Raw genomic sequence first — 21,617 nt, forward strand, 5'->3', positions numbered from 1 at the left:
GGCTCCGGTGTCCACCCGTATCGCCCTTCGGAGGCACCTTGGTCGTCGATTGGGTATGGCCGGTAGCCACCCGGAACGGCCGAATCTTGGGTGATAGGAGGGGCCGAATATTCCATTTCCGGACTAGGAAACGGATGTCCCAACGGCTATGCCGTTGCCCAATCCCGTGCCGCCACGTCAGCTGCTCGCTGGCCGGACGGCGGTGGCGACCGTCGCCACCGTTGCGGATGCTCTAATAATAGTTCATTTCTTGATTTTTGTGTGCCATTCTTGTGCATGTGCTAATCTTCTGTATATGGCTCCAATTTGATCAGACGTCCGTCCACAAAGGAACTCAATCACTAATAGTTTAATACCTGCATAAGTCTCCAAACAAATTCAAATGAATGCAACATTCAGTCATGATTGGACAAAATTATTCTTATACTTTCTTAGTTTCCTAAAAATAAGAAACTTCCGAAATGGCACATATTTTAATTTAAAATTGATAAAGTAAGAGAATGAGGGAGAAAAAAACTGAATAAAGTAAGATAGATGAAAAGAAAAAGTAGTGAAAAATAGAAAGTTTCTATTTATTGAAAAAGCCTAAAAAGTGAAGTTTCTATTTTTGTATATTTTTTATCCCATATGTAAAAAAAAAAGTTTAGCTTAGTCCCGCCAATCAATTTATAAACCAAATCTTTATCATATACTAATACTAGTACAGTACTACTTATCTTATTTCTCATATTTGAAGTTGTCGACTACTAAATAATGAAAAATTTGGATATATATAGCCTAACATCTCTAAATTTGGCAACGTTGCCATACCGCACATCTCGACTGCCTCAGGTGTGTCATGGAACAAAATGGTGAGAAAATAGATCAAGCTTTGGCTTGTTTAATTATGTAGAATTATTGGAAAAGACCTATTTTTGTTGATCTGTTGCTGGTTTGGATCCACTGTGGGATAACGTCTGAGGCAAACTACCACACATCATGCACGAAGCCGAAGATGGTGTGTTATTCCTTTATTCCTTCACTAGGGATGTCAATGTAACCCGAACCCCCGGGCCGGCCCGAATAACCCGATAAAAATACAGGGTTAGGGTTGTAATTTCACAGCCCGAATTTAAAATCGGGCCATTCGGGCTGACCCGTTCGGGTTGTCGGGTTATGCGGGCTGACCCGATCGGGTTACGGGTCGGCCCGTCGGGTTGAAGGCTTCTGCACCGTGAGCAGTTTTTGTAACGGTCATAATTTTCTCTACAAAGCTCCGATTGAGGTGTGCAATATATCCACGCGAAGCTCTTTCGAAGACGAAGAGAATGATATGTATTAGAGGTTTATCAGACTTCAAAATTGCGAGAAACATTGACTCAAACAAGGCTGCTCCACATTCACATATTTTGTGTACATTTTCTAATCCATTTTCTATCATTTCTCAACAAACATGTAAACATACCAAAATATAGAAATATAATCAAAATCATCCAAGACAACCCTTTAAAACCATGCAAAATCCAAATACGTCAACCGACTATAAAAGATCACGAAAAAAATCACTATGTGGTTCATGGATTCATAAATACTCGTATATAAAAGCTTTCTTTTAGTATATTTCCAATATAATAGTGCAAAGTGTTTTGACGCCGCTTCGTCATTTAATTATGCGTACTTTGATGATTCTTAAAACAAAGATAAATTATTATTTGACTTATTTACAGCTGGAATAAATTAAATTTGACCAATCATAATTCAAGAAAATTTAGAGTTACTCCAATTAGCTAGCATCTTGATAATTCACTTTTTAACAATTCAAAATATTTTTGTTACATCTACGATGCACCTCTCACGTTATGAAAATTTTATTTAATTTTCTACGAATTGATTTATGTTTGAATTTTGAAACAAAGTGTTGATTTATATTTTAAATACATAAACATAAACATACTATTGATAGATATTTTGTAAATAATTATGTAATGAATAAGTTATTTAAATTTAAATAACTTAATATTTATTAAAAATATTAAAGAAAATAAAAAATACATATTTCATTGTTGAATGATTAATTAAAAATATGTATATAATTAAAGAAAATTTAAAATACGTATTATTTTTTTAAAAATATTAAAAGAATTAAAAATACGCATTGACCCGAATAACCCGGTGGGTTAGCCCGAAACCCGAAGGGTTAGGGTTAGGGTCGAACTTTTATAACCCGAAAAAATCATAACCCGAATAGCCCGTACCCGAATGGCCCGACAACCCGAACGGGTTGGCCCGATTGACATCCATATCTTTCACTACTTAGAGCATCTCTAATGGCGGCGAGCGGGCCGGCTAGACGATTTCCGGCGCTTGCCGGTCCACTCGCCGAACAATTGGAACCGGCGAGCACCATTTCGGCGAAAAAATCGGCGAGCTCTGGCCGATTCGCGAGCGCTCGCCGATGCACTCGCCTCCATTGCAGGCTCAGGACCGACGAGCAATCGGCGAGCGAATTTAATGTTTTTTTTTAAATTTTCGAAACACTATATATACGCGATTTGCACGTCATTTTCATTCGCACCACTTGTTTTAACGAGTACTCTCTCTATCTTAATCTCTGTACAAGATCAACAACTGGAAATGAGCAACGTTGGTGGTAGTAGTGGTGGTAGTGGTGGGGATGATGAGGAGTACGGCCGTCGAATGAACGAAGCGTTAGAGGCCTATACGCCAGGAGTCGGCGCAAGGACGTGGAGCGCGCATTTAGTGTGCTCCAGTCTCGATGGGCGGCAATTAGGCGTCCAACGCGTTTGTGGCATATCGACTGCATTGCTGATATAATGTACGCCTGTATTATCATGCACAACATGATTGTCGAAGATGAAGGTGTACGACTGACTAGTTGGGCCAACGACGATAATGAAGCCGGTCCAAGCCACGTCATAGCCGCCCCCAACGTACGAAATGGGGTCCCGCACGATGAAGCCGGCCTCCTCCAAGCACATGTTGACATGCGCCAAACGCATGCTCATATTCGACTCCAAAAGGATTTAATTGAATAGTTGTGGCCGCGGAGGATTGCACAGCGTTAGTTTTTTTTTTTTAATTATGTAATTTTTTTAAATGTACTTTTTTAAATTTTAAATAAAATAATTAGATTTTCCCGTATATGTGTCGTAAATTTAATTCCGTATTATGTGTGATTGTCAATTATTTGTTTTATATAATTAGGGGTGATGTGGCTAGGCTATTGATGGGCTATTTGCTTGTCCTGATGATGTGGCATGAGGAGTTTGTGGCTGAGCTATTGCTGGGCTATTGTTGGGCGAAAGCCACTGGAGATGCCCTTAGGAACATTGTGTAAATCCATCTTCAGCTTAGGCTGCTTAGAACATCCACATCGGCAAGCATGCAGCCGTCCGTCCATCTGTGCCAGCGGCACGGAGACGCTGTCCGACGCTGGCACGGCACTGCTCGATGCATCGAGCACGTCCGTGCCAGCGAGCAGGCGACGTGGCGCGTTCTGATTGGCCAACGACATATCCGTTGGAAAATCATTTTTTATTTTTTTTAAATAATAAATAATACCAAAAAATAAAAAATATTTTCACAATCCCAAAAAATGGCTGTTTTTTTTGCCCGTTTTTCTGTATTTTTTTGAATTTTTTTATTTTTTCCCCAAAATATTCTATAAATACACACATTCATCATCCATTTTTTTACATCAAATCATCTCTCATTCATCTCTCATTCATATTTTTCATACAACTTATCTACATCTTCATCTCTCACTCAAAACCTCAAATGGATTTCACCCATCTCATTGCGGAAGCGGAGCGCGAAGAACAAGAATACTACGCACAACATCGTGCCGCTTATGAAGCATATGTCGCGATACCCGAACCCACGTTGAGCTACAAGAAGACCTAATCAAACACATTTGGGCGAAATTCGGCCACGGGTAGTGGTTTTTTTTATTTTAGGAGTTGAATTATGTATTTTTTATTGATTAGGAGTTTAATTATGTAATTTTTATTTTTTTATGATTTTAATTATGTAATTTTTATTTTTTAGGATTTTAATTATGTAATTTTTAATGTATTTTGTAATATTATTCCGGGTATTTTTAATGTATTTTAATTTTGTGGAAATGTTTTTATTTAAATTGAATAATGGAATGGTGGAACCCTTGTGCTCGTTCTTGCGGAAGAGCACGGATGTGGGTGTTGTGCTCTTGCCTAAGAGCAAGCAGAAAAAGTGGGTCCGGGCCCACATCCGTGCTCGTTGGCAAGAGCACGGATGTGGATGCTCCTAGCCTTAGCCTTTGTACAAATTAATCTACTCATCACCGTGTAATCTTTAACGTGATTATGAATTCTATTCATCAATATATTCATTACTTCTCTATTATCAGGGGATTAACTAAAAGATGAAATTGGACTAGATTAAAGAAACTCATCAAAATTCACAGCTCATCAAAATCATTACTACTATTATGTTTACCTATGTCAAAATAATACAGTGTAAAAATTGAATCAATTGGAATCCCCTGGGCCATAAAGGTGCATTTTCCTCCGCGTACTGTCAAATTAAACAAGAAAACTATAAATATATATAGAATCAAATTGGAATAATCCAATTTTGCATCATCTCTTACATCATGAACAGCTTCTCTCATCAATCTAACTTGATCTCTGGAAACAGTTTTCACCTAAAGATCGTTAAAATGATTCAACTTCACACTTAAATAATGAATTATGAAAAATAATGTGGTTTAATTAAAGTTATATGGAATATACCTTTTTATTAAGGGTCCAAATAACTCCTCCTGTACATGGAGGGACTGTGAGTGACCCCAAATATCTGTAAAATCTTTTGCTACCAAACTGTATATCGTTGGGGTCCACCATTCCCAAAGCACTCTCTTCATCCTTGTTATCAACGATCGAAGATATATTTGCCATCAACTGTGAATATTGATACAATAAGGAATTGAAATTAGAGAATTTCTCAATTATAAATTAATTAGTTATAATATCTTGTTAGTACCTTGGAAAGAAATTGATCAGGCGTTCCGATCTTGTACAAGATTCCGACGACGGCTATCCTATTTGTCAGATTTGGATCTGTTTTTAGGTGCACCAAATGCAACTCCATGTCGTACCTGTTGTTAACAACCATCAACACTAGACGAGACACGTACTAATGTGGAATTCTGGTGTGCATCGATGAACCCTCACACAAATATTCACAAGAAAGTACCTTCAGCCGTTGATAGTGTGCTCTGAGGGAGAGTGCCAATGGGCGTACCGGAGAGGGTAATCGGTGCCGTTGATGAATAGTGATCCAGCGCCACCCCTCTACTCAATCTGCATCAACATAAATATATATGCTTATATTTTGATCTTTAACATACCAATATATAGTATAGTAATTAAATAAACTTACTTGTATATCATGCCCTCTATTCTTGGCAGTTGCGTTACCAACTTTGTAAATCCTATTTTCCGGCTTTGAAATTATTTTTACTCTTTCATTTGACATATCTATTGGGGATTGCAAAGTGCCATTGTTGCATGCACCCCATTCTTTCTTCATCGTTCCCCAATTTTTTGGACCCTTTTCACTTTTTACCCCATAGTCAAACTCCCTTTCATTCTCTGTAACCAAAAAAGGTCACAATCAAAATCAAAACAATGGTTGAGAATTCTAAGAGGAAGGTGATTTTGCATACATACCTACTTCTTGTGCATTGCAAAACAGAACAATACAAGAAATAACAAGGAGGGCCAGAATGTAGAGAGATGTAATTCTACTCTCCATTTTGTATCTCTTTTCTTGATCTTTGTGATAGAAAAACTATTTGCAGATGGGATTATATATGAGAATTCCTGTTAATTTAGAACTTGAATAATGACCAGGAGATGTTATGTTAGTATTTATAACACGAAAAATAATTGAATTTGGTTGCGCGTCGTGCTGGACTAGAAATTTCCTCCATGTTTCTCAAAGTTGTCGTGTGTCATAGTGTGAAACTCGATTTAGCTATATAAATATTAATAAACCGGCAGTGACAGCAAATTACCAATATCTTTTTTAGGTAAAGAATAATAGACTATGATACCTCATACGCGTCGTTTCCTTCACTGAATAAAACGAAGGAATAACGTATTATCAAGAAAGCTGAGGGACTGAGGATTGTGTTTTTTGTTCTTACCTAATTATGCAGTTTTGAGAGAAATGTGAATAATGACTATATTATCCAGTGTTGTCGACCCGGGAGTGGGTCGCCAAGGTCGAGGCCGGCTTCGCCCCAACATGGGTGGGCCGAGCGAGATAGGGGGGGCAACTGGAGCGACGAAGGGGGCGAGTTGGGCGACTGATCTGGGGCGTGACTCGTTTTTTTCTACGCTGAATTCTCTGCTTTTTCTTACTATTTTAGTATGCAGTCCAGCTTTTTTGATCAATCATTTTTACTTTAAATCATTTTTAAAAAATTTACTTTTCCTCTTCCCTATATAAATTTATTGTTTCTGCCAATTTTTCCCTGTCCCCAAAATAACTCAATTAATAGAATTTATTAAATAATTATCAAAATAACTGCAGCAACTAAAATTCCGTCAATAATTCTTTTCTACCCTGTGTAAAAAAAATCATATTGACATAAGTATTTATATTAGGTTTTAAAATACTATAAATAGTAGTACTAAATAACAGAGAAATTCGTGGGGCACACTCCCTGTCGACTCATCGACCCACACCTCGGATTTTTACCTCATCGACCCAGTGGCCCCGTGCCACTAACAATATTGATATTATTATCTTTGTTCCATTCGTGTTTTTCTGTGATTATATATAAGCTCGGTTGTTTTGATAATATAGTACTGTACTTAATGAAATGACATGCAACATTTGTCATAATGGAGGGTCACACGCAGTGGTTAGATAACGTATGTACCATTAATTATTGAGAGACCAATTTAATAGATAGGGAGACCAATTTTGACTGTGGATCCGATACAGGCAATTCCAAATGCTAAAAGCCAAAGAACCATGAGATGAGTTCGTAATTCATGAAGTTTATTGTTATTAAATTTAATAAAATCTGGTTCAGAAATCTTATATGGTATTTTTCAAATAAAATTTAAAAAAAAATGAAAAACACATAACTGTTATGTTAGGGAGTTTAAACAAAATCTGAACAATCTGGATATCTTCAAAGGCGTGAAACACTTTCAGATCAAATCAATTTGGTGGTTCTACCAATATTTGATCGGATACAATTCAGGTATGTAGAAGATTCGTATGTTGATTTCTCGATCCGATCTTAGAACCGAAAATGATCAATAAGAAGATGCAGAAACGAAGCATCGCGTCTCTTCACGGAACATTGCGTCTCTTCATTAGTTAACCTATTTTAACTGATTTTTGGCGGGTTTCTAAAATTGCAAATTAGTCCTTCAATTATCGGAAATTATATTTCCGGATGAAGATTTTTGTATAGCAACTTTAATGGAAATAACATCAGCTCGACCCCAGCCAGGGGCTGCCGCCCCCTGAACCCCGCTCTCGGGGACGCTGCCCCCGAACCCCCGTCCAATCATAACGAATTCAAACAAGTGTGCACTTCCAACTTATTTGATGTCTCATTATGATCATATTGATCAATCAAGTTAATCCAATTACACTAAAATATCCAACATGTTATGCGTCGTTAGTTAAAACGCATGACACTGATGCGTTTCATTAAAGGACGACGTATGACGGTCATGCGTTTCTCACAAACTGGGAAGCTAACAAAAGTCCAGTATTAAGATGGAATGGCTAATGTGCTCTAGAACCCAAAAAGAATTAACCCATACTTAATACTAATGGGCTATTGGTCTATTATTTTACTAAAAGCCCAATAACGAACATACTTTTCATCTTCTTTCTCAGCATGAGATGAGTTCGTAATTCATGAAGGTTTTTTTTTCTTCGTAATTCATGAAGTTTATTATTATTAATTTTAATAAAAAATTGGGTCTATTTTTATTAAATTTAATAAAATTGGGTTCAGAAATCTTCTAAGTTCTAAGAGCTGACACATATATGGCATTTTCAAATGAGAAAACATTACTATTTGTGAAAATAAGAATGAGAAAATAAAACTATTTTTGGGCCCAAGAATTTGCAGGCCATTGACCCAACTTTAGGCCCCGAGAATCCGTTCTTAACATAACTAGGCCTAGCTGGATTCGATTTCGTCTCTTGGGCCAAGTCGACAGGCCTTTTTTTTGCATTTGATGTTTAATTACTTGTCAAGTAGAGCGTGTGATGCACATCACTATATTAATTAGGGGTGAGCAAAAAAACCGGACACCGAATATCCGAACCGAACCAAACCGAAATTTTGAAATTCGGTTCGGTTTTTTCGGATTTTCGGTTCGGTTCGGTTTTAAAAATAAAAAAAATTCGATTTTTCGGTTCGGTTCGGGCGAAGAAAAAAATCGAAAAACCGAATTATATATATATTCTATTAATTTAATATATTATATTATATATAATATATATATTCTTTTAATATATTCTACTATATAATATATATTATATGTATTATTAATTTTATATTATATATAAATATTCTATTAGTATATATAAAATAAAATACACATATATAAATATATATTTATATTATATTTATTTTTTTCAGGTTTTTCGGTTTTTTTTCGGGTTTTCGGTTTTGTTCGGGCTTTTCGGTTAAAGTTCAGTTTTCGGTTTTTCGGCTTCGATTTTTCGGGTTTTCGGGTTAGGTTCGGTTTGAATTTTGAACTAAATTCGGTTTTGGCAAAAAACCGAACCGAAACCCGAATGCACACCCCTAATATTAATACTCCCTCCGTCCCACGAGAATACGTACGATTTCCTTTCTAGTCCGTACCATAAGAATATGCACTTTCTAATTTTAAAAAGTCTTTTCTTTCTAATGAGGTGGAACCCATTCTCCACTAACTATACTTTAATTATCTTTGCTCTCTACATCTCTCTTACTTTACTAATTTTATATTAAAACCCGTGCCGAACTCAAAGTACATATTCTTTGGGGACGGAGGGAGTATAATATTGTAAGTTTGTGGGACACTTTTTAAAAGGCTTATTGGGGGTAACACTTGCACATTGCTCGCAAATTTACTAATTTTCCGTTGTGATATGATTTGCACCAGTAAATCGTCGATGCACATCCGAATTTATTTAAATATGATATTGTCAGTTTTTGACTAAACTATTATGGTTTTATTTTTAAGACACTTTTCTAAAGGCTTCATAATAGTAGAGTTGGAATAGCCGTTATATATTACTTGTAACTTTATATTAACTTACTGTGGTTATTCTAATAAGGAATGTGGTTTTTATCCCCAAACACTATTCAATCAAATCTAACACTTTTTCTTACTCTATCAAACTTGGCCAAGACATTTATTCCATTTATTAACATTAGCAACATATCAAAACACCATTTTCATGTTTTCCTAACCTCTCTCCGCCTTCCTATTTTAATCATGATCACGCTGATTTTAACTCGATCGTGACTAATTTCTCTATCACACACAAACCATAATGTTGTTTAATTTTTAATGATTTAGAATTTTCAACATTTTCTTATATGGTGAATGCTATATGTTGCAGAGATACTGAAGATGATTTGAAATCAGAGTAATTCCTCCCAGTTATCCAACTAACGCATCTCCGCCGGCTCATCGTAATGAACTTTGTTTTAGAATTTAGACAATACTACTAATTTACTTTCCCTTCACTCTAACTATTTATTATCATATTAGCATCTCATGTGTTCTAAACTTGTTAGGTTTTTTTTCACCAACTGCTTTCAGATTTACACAATTTTGCAGAATGCCTTTCTCTTTTTTACTTCACCAGCCAAAATGCCTTTATTTATTTACATTTTTTGCAAAATGACTCTTTTTTCACACAACTTTCAATTTTTGTTGCACGCTGCAAAGTTTTAAAAGTTTATTTGTTGTGACAATGTTTAGCCCTCAATGAAAAGTGTAATTAATACACTAGTTATGGCGGAGCATTGCTACTTTTTCCAACATTGTTTGCTCTTTCGACGTCTGCTTTTAACAACAACCACCTTATCTATCTTTAATTTCTATCACTCATTGTTTAGTTATTTCTCTTTCACAATCTCTATTGTTCACATTGCAACTGTTTTTGGAGACGTCAATACCAAAAAGCCATAACTATTAATAGTGGTTTGGACCCAATATTAAATTCCTAACTATTAAAATGCTAAAACTACGAAATTTAAATTTTGCATCTAAGTATATGCACTATGTACCTAAGAGTCTCGACACAAAAATGATCTAATATAAATATATGTGTTTCTTCCTAACTACAATAACCTTCCACAATTCATCTTAAATGGTACTAGTAGTTTACTACTTTGAACTTTTCAATAGAAGTAATTATTGATAAAAACCTAACAATAGGTTAAGTAGTGTATAACTGTATATATAAATTAAATCATTTCTCTACCAACTCGAATTGATAATTAATTGTACTAATCTACTTAAAATAAATGCCAAAAAATACTAACTGAACCCAATGTATTGAAGTAGGCGTAACTACATAGGAGTGTCATATATGGACTATTACTATCATTCGCGGATGAGAAGAAAGATCGAAGGAAAACGTGAAATTTCGCATAGTTAAAAAAGTAAAAGGATAATCACGAATAATCCTTTATACTCCATCCGTCCGTGAAATATTGTCCAATTTTGTCATTTTGGTCCGTTCGTGAAATGTTGCACACTTTGCTTTTTTTATTTCTTCTATTTTTGGTAAACGAACCTCACTTTCTACTAAGTCATTACACTTACATTCTATTATAAAACTAATATATAGATGCGGGGTCTACATTCCACTAACTTTTTCTAGTCACTTTTCTTCACATTTCTTAAAACACGCGCCGAGTTAAACATGGACAATATTTTGCGGACGGAGTAAATGTTTCTACAATTGGAAGCATAGTCAAAAATTCCAAAATGAGGCTCCCACACCAACGTTTTTTTAATTTTAACATATTGAAAAAGGTCACAGGAGTGGCAAATATGGGAGCTTTGATCGAGGGAGTTGAAAAACACAGCAGTTAAAGAGATGGATGGAATTGTAGATTCAAAGTTGGGGTGGTCCACTAGTTTTACAACAATACTCAATACTCCGCAACGCTATCATCTCATGCTTTAACTAGTAATGGCCCCATTATACTTTTCACTCCATCTCTTAACTAAGAGACGGAATCTGCAACCCTCCATCTCTTATCCGTCTCTTAATCATCTCTTAACTTACTATTCATTCAATTTCATTTTTTATTTTTTTTCCCCAACAAATTCAATTAAAAAAAACACACTTCATTAAATAAAATAAAAATACAACTTAAAATCCTAAACAAAATACATAATTAAATTCGTGACAAAATAAATAAAAAAACATAATTTAAAATACAATTTTATAGAAGTTAAAAAAACTACTCCGCCGGCGAATCATCACCCGAAGGCGGTGGCGGTGCACTCAAGCTACCTGGAGACGGAATACCAATTTGTCTTGCCATATACTCAATTCCGGCAAGATGGACTTGGTATTGTGGAGGCGTCATGTGGGAAGTGTGAGCCATCGTGGCGGTCAAGTACATAGACAATAGGGTGTTCGAGCCCGAGACCGAGCCCGAGCCCGCCTGGCTTGATTCGCCTCGGCCCCTCCTCCCTCTAGCCGCCTTCGCCGCCTTGGTCCCTTGCGGCCGACGGCGCCCACGGGAGGACACCTCGGCATCGTCTGCTGTGCCCTCGACCTCCTGCGAGGCAGCCTCTTGTGCGGCGCTGCCCGAACCGTCCCCACTAGACGAGTATTGGACACCTACCGTGTGCTTCGTGCGCTTCGAGGTCGAGCCCGAGCTGGACCTCACACCGCTGGCCCACCTTTCCTCGTCTTTGACGGCCTGCCAGACATCGACATGTCTGAATTCTTTGCCGGTGTCGTCGAAGTAGACTCGCAAAGCCGATCTCAGAATGTCGGCTCCCGTGGCTCCGCTTTGGTAATGAGCCGCTTCGTTCTTGTAGATACCGCAGAATTTTTTGACCTCCCTGTCGACTCGGTCAAAGTGAGGGCGGAGCATCTTCAATGTGCGGCGGCGGGACCCTCTTGGCTTGATCTCGTTGTAGGCCTCGGTAACCTTTTCCCAGAAGCACTTCCGGGATTGTTGATTCCCGACGATGGGATCTACGAGACGCTGATCCAGACGTTGTACACCGCCATCGTATTCTTGCGGCTGTACGGATGCCGGCCTACATCCTCATCCTCCTGGGCCGCCTCCACCTCTTCCTCCACGGCGTCGAATGCCCTGGAGCTTCCACCGCCTCGTCCTCCTTTCGGATGGGGTTCATCCGGATAATCCTCCCAAATTTGGGATAATCCCTGCGAATACCTCGGGGCGGAGGGACGAGCGTATGCTTCCACATCAAAATGGGGTGGTTGGTACCCCCCGGCGTCGACGAGCCCTGGGTGCCCGGCGTAGACGAACCGAAACCGAAACCACCCAACACGTTGTACATTCCCCCTCAGTAGCCAAACGCGTTGATGTTAAACCTGCCGCCACCGCCAGAGTTTCCGTCGCCGGACATTTTGTGATGAGAGGTTAGAAGAAAATTGGAGAGGAAATGGAGATGATTTTGAGGATTTGATGTGTATTTGTGTGTGAAATGAGAATGAAATAGGAGTATTAATAGAGTAAAAAAAGGAAAACGGTCGAAAAATGGTAATATTACTGTTTTTTATTTTTTATTTTTATTTTTTTTAATTAAATTCAATTTTAAAAAAAAATGATTTATTGCGTCACGCATGGCGCTGGAGCGCGTCACGTCGCGCAAGCGCGTAGCGAGACAGCCCGCGAGGTGTCTCGGAGGGACGGGCGTCTCGGTGAGACCGGGACGAGACGGGGGCTGCAACACGTCTCGCCGTCTTCTCGTCTCGGCGGGACGAGATATGAGCCACCCGCGAGACGCGTTGCGGGTGGCCTTACCATTCACATACAACCCTTCAATTCTTGTTCAAATTTGTGCTCTGCCTTCTTCCATTTTCTACCAATGCGGCTGGAGCATGAGCACATTGTTCTCCAATGCGCCAGATTTTACCAAACTAGAAGCTGCACATTCTCGGAGATGCTCACCAGAAGCTGCATTCTGTTTCTCTTCTTTGTTTCCTCTTTTCCCCAACGTGCCTCCGCAATGTACAACCTCACTCTTCCCGGCCAGCACCCTGTTGGGTGAAAATTTACTATGATACAAAGATAAACTAACTAAGCGTAATACAACCCAATGAAGAATGGAGAAATTAAACGGAAATAAACTGAATTGAAATAACAAATTAGAAACTAAACAATAAACCGTAAAGATGTAAGCCGAGTCGATGAGTCCTCTTTCCGAAAGACGAGATACGCCACGGTAGTGCTATCGGTTTGGCGTATCGTCCCCAAAGATAAAACGACTTCGTCTCTGAAGTAGCAGCACCGCTAGCAGCAGAGCTCCGGTGAACAGGAGTAAAGCGGGGGCGGAGCTTCGACGGGAAGATTATGCAGAGAGGGAGAGAGCGTGTTTGCAAGAATGCTTGTGTTTGTTGTATGTTCAATTGTATGCAATGCATGGAGTGACTGCCTATTTATAGGTCAAGTCCACCCATTGGGCATTGATGGAGTCAACAGCCATTATGTGTGCCATGATGGCTTAACTGTAACCGGCGGGGGTTACTGATTGGTGCACTAGCCATTGGGAGCTGAAGAGACACGATGCATCTGGACACACTACACGACGGAATACAACATGGACCGTCGGGGACCTTTTGTCTCCCGTTATGCGTTGGGGTGCGTCGGGGTCCAGCGGGGACCTTTTGTCTCCCGTTATGCGTCGGGGTCCAGCGGGGACATGACGTGGACCAGGACCACCATGAGTCGGGGTCCGTCGGGGATAGCATGAAGTTTGAGGTGGTCTAAAAAGAACAAGCGGGGCTTGAACCACGCTCAACGACCAGCTCTAAGGAGCAGCCCAAAGACCAATTACCAAGATCCAAGGCACAAGGCACACGGTGCCACGTGCACGGGTTACGGTGCGCAGCTCACGGGCGGGCAGCGGCGCGCGCGTGTGTGGGCTCTGTCACCCTACTTATTCCACGATAATTATTACACATAATAATTCATCTTATTAAATACTTCATCAAAGAAGTTTATCATCCCTGATGTGGGATAATTAACACTCAGTTAATTAATCCCTTAGTTTTTCTCATAGCTCATTTTTAGCTTTATTGTGACCAACTTTAATAAATTATTTCTCACTCACCGGAAATCGGATTTGAGAAAATGAATATAATATGGTCATCTACTCGGAACGTAGATCAACGCTATTGCATTTAATTTCACAAAATTAAATGTCTTGTAATATTTATTGTTAGTCAAAGTCGTTTGACCAAGCACGATTCCAACAATCCCCCACATGAGTGGAAATTGCCAAATGCATATGTATGCAGACACAAGCTCAACCCTCAAGAGGTATGTAAGCATAAGGATAGGTAGTTTTTGGCTTTGAATCATCCATAGTCAACTCCATCGGATACACAGGCGGACTAGCAGCGCGATGCTTTGAACTATTCCTCCACGGCGTGCATAGAGACAATGATGTTAACACTTAAACACCTCAACCTCATCCATTTCAGGCCTTGGACACCACTTTGGATTCATAAGTGTATTGTTTGAAGCGGCCCCACTTCACACTTACATAGGTGATTCCTCGTTAAGTATCTTACCATACTCGGTCTCTTTGAGAACTTCATCTCAACGATATCCTTTATGGATCATTAAAAGTCATAGACTTAACCTCACCATGTCACGACCGCACTTCCTAAGGATAGAAATCACGGTGGATCGCGACTAATGGGGGAAATAAGAAGCGGGGAAGAAGGGGGAAACGATCAAGGGGTATGATATGTAGATCAAAAGATGAACTTTATTACCAATTATAGTCTGAAATCACGAATCACAAAGTTCATGGGAGACATAGTTCAACAGAATAAAGAAAACATGGGAGCTAAAAAAAAAAAACTTGACGTAGCGGAAGCAATTGAGAGTTAGCTACTACTATGTATGAAGACACAATAGTAACCGGAACGTTTATTGAATCCTGTCTTTGTCCAAATGCTCAACATCCTCCGCCTCCCGTCCTCGCTCAACCTGCACATAGGGAAAACATATGCATGGGCTGAGTACTTGATGCACTCAGTGAACTCATGCCCGAAATACATTTATCCATAAAGTTATGTCAAGCCATCATTGAGTGAAACTCGGGTTTTACTTTAAAAGGCCGAGAAACACTAAAATCATTCCTTAAAAAGGTGCATGCACATGCAAACATCATCGTTATCCTCCATCATGTACCATATCTGAACCATCATGTGAAACGAGAATGTGGCCACAAACTCGATCACTGGACCGGCCGACCACAAAGGACGGCTCACGATCCCCATCAGTGCACTAGTCCGAGTAGGGACTCACTCCCTAGTCAGACCCGAATTCGTTAACCATCAAAGTCTAGTAGGACATTATCCTAGTAGACAATCAGATAGGCAATTCAAAACATAAAATACGGCATGACATAACATTCAAACCACCCCTATCTCAACATATACATATCATTGCAAATAAAAGCGTTTAAGTAATAGAGCCCATCTCACTAGCTTAGAAATTTCCTTTTATAACTTCTCGATCCGACTTTAACGAGCGTGCGAACCACCTTTTCGAAAAACAATTAAAGTACACATCAATCTCAATAACGAAAACATTTAGAATGCATGCACTCTAATTAAAGTCTTTTAGTTCATTTTCTCAGTTTTTCGCGCATTTTCGATTATTCGGCGGCCGCCCAAGGCGTCGCGTGCGGCGCCGGTCGGCCGTTTACGCTTATAACTTCATCGTTGACTCCTAATATTTTCCTCCATGATATAGGATTTAATCCCAAGATTTTGGTTAAGCGCTTAACTCACTTTCACCAATTACTTTCCTTCGAATTAATTATTTCGGACTTGAGATATATCATTAATTATTGGCCAAAAGATTTAATTAGAAGGCCCAAGACTTATTTCCCCACCTTATACCTCCAATTTAAAAGCCCCAAATAAAACAATAATCTAATTTAAAATGAGACTTAGCCCAATAGATTGGCCCAAGATTAATTAAAAAGGTCCAAATCATTAAGTCCACATCTTCCCCATCCCCATCGTAACTCCCTCTTCTCCAAAACTTCACATTTGAGAAGTTCCTAATTGGGGACAGAACCCAGCGGCGCCTCCGCCAACTTCCTTCCCGTCGCCGGCCGCTGCTCACCACCCAATCAACGGCTCCAAATCAGCCGAGGGACCCGACGCGTCGACGGTGCCGCAACTGCTTCTCGTCGTCGCTCGCTGTTCGCGGCCGCCGCTGCTGCTCTGTCACCGATTCGTCCTCGGCGTCCTACCACCGTCGCTGTCAGTCGTCGCTGCTGGAGCGGAAGTAACCCAGCCGCCGGAGCAGTCACCCCCTGCTATCGCAGAGAGGTCCAGCCGCCGGACAGACACCGCGCAGCCCCGATCAACTCCGAACAGCCCCGAAACGTCCCGAAGCTAAGTTCTCGTACTCAAATTATGTTCTTTCCGCATTCGATTAACTACGGCGATGTTCGATTAGTTGATTGTTGATTTTCTTGTTTGGTTTTATGTGATGCGAATGCTATGAACGAATGCTAACAGTTCATGATTCGAAAAAAGGGAAAAAAAAATATACCTTGCGACGTAAACTTGGGTGTTGAAACAAAATGGACGCAATTTCTTCCTCCTCCCCCTTCTCTCGGCTCTCTCTCGGTTATTTCTCTCTCTCACAAATCTTTTTTTTCTTTCTTGGAAATATTGAAGTGAAAGGGTACGAGAGGAGATAAATGAAGGATCTTGATGTATTAATTTGCGTGACTTTTGATTTTAGAATTGAAGGTGGAGGAGGGAAGGTGAAGGAGTTGGAAACATGGAGAGTCTCCATGTGAGAGGACCGGCCGAGAAAGGAGGAAAAAGAAAGAAAGGAAAGGAAGAAAAGGAAGAAAAGTGTTGGGCTTGCTCCCACATTTTTTTGAAAGAATTAGGCTCAAAATAATTTATTTTGTTGTAAATCATTCAAGCCCAACTTTATTTATTTGACAGCATTTTTCTATTTTCCATGGCCCAAAGCCATTTTGTAAAATAACACATTGGACTTTCTTTATATTTATTTGGATCGGCCCCAAGTTCTTATCTTTTTGTTCGTTTCCTTTCGTTTAGACAATTTATTATCCGTCTCGTCGTAACTTGATGCTGTTCCAAGTACTATAAAAAGTACGGGTGTTACACACTACTAGGCAAGTTTTTTCAACACTCTATTGCTCTCTAGAGAATAAATATAGATGAGTGTTTCACACGAACTCTCATAGCTTAGTTTTCCCATTGAACCAAGTTCTTGGGATCTCCAGTCATCATGGTTGGGTTACCATTATGACAATTCTTTAGTTTGTGGATTTTAAACCCATTCCCTCTAACAATTTATTCATTTGATCACGATTTAACTATATGGTTAGCGGATCAGCTAGATTACTCAACTTGTTCACTACGCAAACAATGTCAAGTCTAGTGCAATTAGTCAAATACATAATGCACCCAATGACCTGTGCATAATCTTCTTGTGCAACAGGCTCGCCTTTGTTCTTGCTCAAGTGAACATTGAGCTCTATAGGTGTCTCAGCCGATATGCCATCATAGGCATTGAATCACTTTAGTACTTTCTCAACATAATGAGATTGTGTCAAGATGATTCCTTTGAATTAGAATTTTTCATTCCAACATAGGCTAGACCTATATCCTTCATGTCAAAGTTTCTCTTTAACATGGTTTTCATATAGTTAATCACTTAGATGTTGCTACCCATGATTAACATATCATCAATGTAGAGGTACACTATAACGTATCCATTATCAGTGTTCTTAATGTAGACACATTTGTCACATTCGTTGATTTTAAATTCATTTGATAACATCACACTATCAAATTTCAAGCAACGACGCTCGTTTCAATCCACAGAAGGACTTAACCAGTTTGCAAACCTTTCTCTCTTGTCCAGGTACTACAAAACCTTCAGGTTGTTCCATATAGATTTCATCTTAAGTCATCATTTATACTTATCAACTGTTCCAACGACCTTAAACTTGCTTTTAAGGACTCATTTGCATCCTAAAGGTTTAGCACCTTCGGGTAGATGAACCAACAACTAAGTGTGGTTTAGCAAAATTGAATCAATTTCGCTTTGAACAGTTTCTCTTTAATGCTGCCTGTCTGGGCCAGCAAAGACTACTTTTATCGATGTTAGTTCTTCATCCAACATAAAAGCAATATAGTAAGGACCAACTGTCTTTGGTGTACTGACCCTACTACCACGTCTTAGTATTGTATCGTTTGGATCGAGGCTTGTTCGCTTGTGCGATTCTGGCTCTTCATCCACTGATTCAGAACTAGTGGCTTCATCCTCAGTTCTCATCTCAGAATTGGGTGCAACATTTTCCTGTTCTTTGCGAGGAAATATATTTTTCAAGAAATACTACATTTCTTGACTCAATTGTTATTCCTACGGTCACAGTCAGTATTTTAGACTTGTAGACAACAAATCGATAAGCACTCCTATTAAGTGTATACCCTATAAAGATGCAATCAACCGTGTTAGGACCGATTGTAACTTCTTTCGGCAGATGAACCATCACTTTTGTCAAACACCCCCACACTTTGAGGTATTTGTAGGATGACTTCCTTCTCTTCCACAACTCATGAGGAGTAACATCCTTACTTTTGAGTGAGATTTTGTTTAGGATGTAGTTGGCTATCAAAAACAGTTTCCCCCACATGTTCTGGGGCATCCCTGAACTAATCAGTAACGGATTTATCATCTCTTTAAGAGTTCAATTTCTTGCGTTCTGTAGCACCAATAGATTGTGGTGAATATGGTGCAACCGTTTGAAGAGTTATACCACTTGTGTTGCATAATTCCTCAAACGGGGCTACGTATTCACCTCCTCTATCACTTTGAATCATTTTTTTTACAATCCAAGTTGATTCCCGACTTCGTTCTTATAATTTTTGAACACTTCAATTGCTTCATCTTTACTTCTTAAAAAATAAAGATAGCAACATTTTGTGCAATCATCTATGAACGTGATAAAGTATTTTATACCACTTCTAGTTTGCACGAATTTTAAATCACATACATCAATATGAATTTTCAAGGGGTTTCATGTTTCGTTCAATAGAATGAAACGATAAGCTAGTCATTTTCCCATCAAGACAAGTTTCACATTTGTTTTGGGTATTGACTTCTTTTGTCTTTAGTAAATCCAAGTTTACTAAACTTTTATAGCATTAGGATTCACATGTCCTAATCTATAATGCAACAAATAGGAGGAAGTATTTGCATTTTCATTATTAGCCAATGGCTTTTCAACGCGGCGAATAGCCGATACTCTTAGTTTAAAAAGAACCTTCGGTTGCATAACATTTTCCGATGGGTTTTCCAAACTCATACACAAAGAACTTAACTCATACACAAAGAACTTATCAGACTCAAATACAAGTTTAAACCCCTATTTACAAGTATTGATCAAGAAACTATGTTCTTGAGTATGTCCGGGACATGTAGCATTTTCTTAGAGTGATTGTCACGTCGGACATCATCTTGAGGACCACATCTCCAAAGTCGACATTTGGACGAGGCTTGGTTCCCCATGTTGAGCTTCCTCCCCTCAACAGTCTTGTAAGTGTAGAACTTACTTCTATCGTCACACACGTGGGCAGTGACGCACGTGTCGATATACCAACCACCTTTGTTCTCGACGTGGTTGACTTCTTCAGTTACCACGACGGCTACGTTGCCTTTGGCATGTTTGATAAATTTGGCTCCACCAAGCTTCTTGGTTGGTGGCTTCATCTTTCTCCCGACATCTGAACAAGAGCCAAATGTCTCCCCATGTCTCCCGACGAACGGGAGACCGACGGGTGCAAAATTTGCTCCTGACATCTCCTAAGAGACAGACGTGTGCAAAATTTCTCCCGATATCTCACAGGGGATGTAAAGGTGCAAAACGTCTACTGACATTTCCCAACACACGGATGAGAGCCCATGTCTCCCGACGAACAGGAGACCAGCGGGTGCAAAATTTGCTCCCAATATTTCCCACGGCACAGATGTGTGTCATACGTCTCCCGACATATTCTAAGGCACTAACGGGAGCAAAATGTCTCCCGACGTTTTGAAGGCAGAACGGGTGAGAAATGTCTCCCTACATTTCCCATGCCACGGACGGTAGTCGAATGTCCGTCATGTCTCCCGACGAACGGGAGACGTCCCTTTGGAACAATGTGTGCCAAATGTCTTCGAACATTTTCTAAGGCACGGAAAGGAGCAAAACGTCTCCCATGTCTCCCGACTAATGGGAGACGTCCCTTGAGACCAATGGGACACGCCCAACGACCCTATCCATGGGAACGGCAGGAGACGTCCCGTAGGACTTACCGACCATTCATATTCACGAGGTCTCTCCCCCACATTGGAGTCAGTCGTGTTGATCCCAAAGGCATCAAATCTCGTGTTGGACCCGACCACTCAATCCATTAGAGGATTCTATGGAGCCACTAAAAGTGGAACCCCAGTTCTCGTGTTGGTCCTTAAGGTCCCTACACACGTGTTGATCCCGAAGGCCTCAACACTTGATCCGTTAGAGGATCTCAAGGAACCGCTAACAGTGGAACCGTCAATTTGCGTGTTGGCCCCAAAGGCCCCAACACTCGTGTTGATCCCAAAGGACTCAACACACGATCCATTGGAGGATCTCGCGGAACCACAAAAAGTGGAACCGTCATTCTTCGTGTTGGTCCCGAAGGCCCCAACACCCGTGTTGACCTCGAAAGGTCTAACAATCGATCCTATCAAGGATCCTATGGAACCACTTAATGTGGAACCATCGGTGCCACCAAAGGTGGATGCACCAATCAACCCAAACGGGTTAGTAATTTCTCATGGCGTTATGGGTAGTTGAAAGAGCAGGTTTGCGTAGGTGTCGTTCAAGCAAAGGGTGTATCCTACTGATCAGGATGAAACAATCCCCTGCTAAGCCTAAAACCTGGTATCAATAATTCCTCAACCCTCTTCTACTGGGTAGTATAGTGAAGGTAGGGGTCGAATCCCACAAAGATGGTGACGGTTGGAGTGATTGTGGTGATATTCTGGAAAGGTTTGGTTAGCTACCACGCTTGGGTTGAGTCTCTACCTAGGCAAGAAATTGAAGGTGGTATCCTACTGGCTAGTAGGCGTGAGAGGATTCTGATATGCAGCTGTGTACGTGGACATGGTGAAACAGAAAATATTCGAAGAGTACTAGGTTTCTATTTTGGGCTAAACAGAATATCAGAAGGTAGTGGTAGTTAGGTGACTGGGCCTGCAGATTTGAAAAGTCGCAGCTGAAAGGTAAGGACAAAAGTAAAAAGTTGTCAAAAAGCAAAAGTGATCCCAA

At 39.8% G+C, this 21,617-nt stretch overlaps 2 long non-coding RNA genes, 1 other non-coding gene and 1 pseudogene across 3 annotated transcripts; 1 reads left to right on the forward strand and 3 right to left on the reverse strand.

The window, feature by feature from the left end:
* Nucleotides 1-232: 232 nt before the first annotated feature.
* Nucleotides 233-334, reverse strand: LOC121757893. The gene has a single exon (XR_006041255.1). It is a non-coding gene; the product is annotated as a U6 spliceosomal RNA (small nuclear RNA).
* Nucleotides 335-4,326: 3,992 nt separating this feature from the next.
* On the reverse strand, nucleotides 4,327-6,184 carry LOC121798916 (annotated as a pseudogene).
* A 9,500-nt stretch (nucleotides 6,185-15,684) lies between these two features.
* LOC121798927 lies at nucleotides 15,685-17,027 on the reverse strand. The gene is made up of 2 exons (XR_006050119.1): nucleotides 16,829-17,027; nucleotides 15,685-15,803 (listed from the first exon to the last, which is right to left on the reverse strand). It is a non-coding gene; the product is annotated as an uncharacterized LOC121798927 (long non-coding RNA).
* Nucleotides 15,831-17,327, forward strand: LOC121798922. The gene is made up of 2 exons (XR_006050114.1): nucleotides 15,831-16,905; nucleotides 17,024-17,327. It is a non-coding gene; the product is annotated as an uncharacterized LOC121798922 (long non-coding RNA).
* The last annotated feature ends 4,290 nt before the right edge of the window (nucleotides 17,328-21,617 follow it).

This window comes from Salvia splendens, chromosome 1, assembly GCF_004379255.2.
Source record: "Salvia splendens isolate huo1 chromosome 1, SspV2, whole genome shotgun sequence".
NCBI classification, from domain to species: Eukaryota; Viridiplantae; Streptophyta; class Magnoliopsida; order Lamiales; family Lamiaceae; genus Salvia; species Salvia splendens.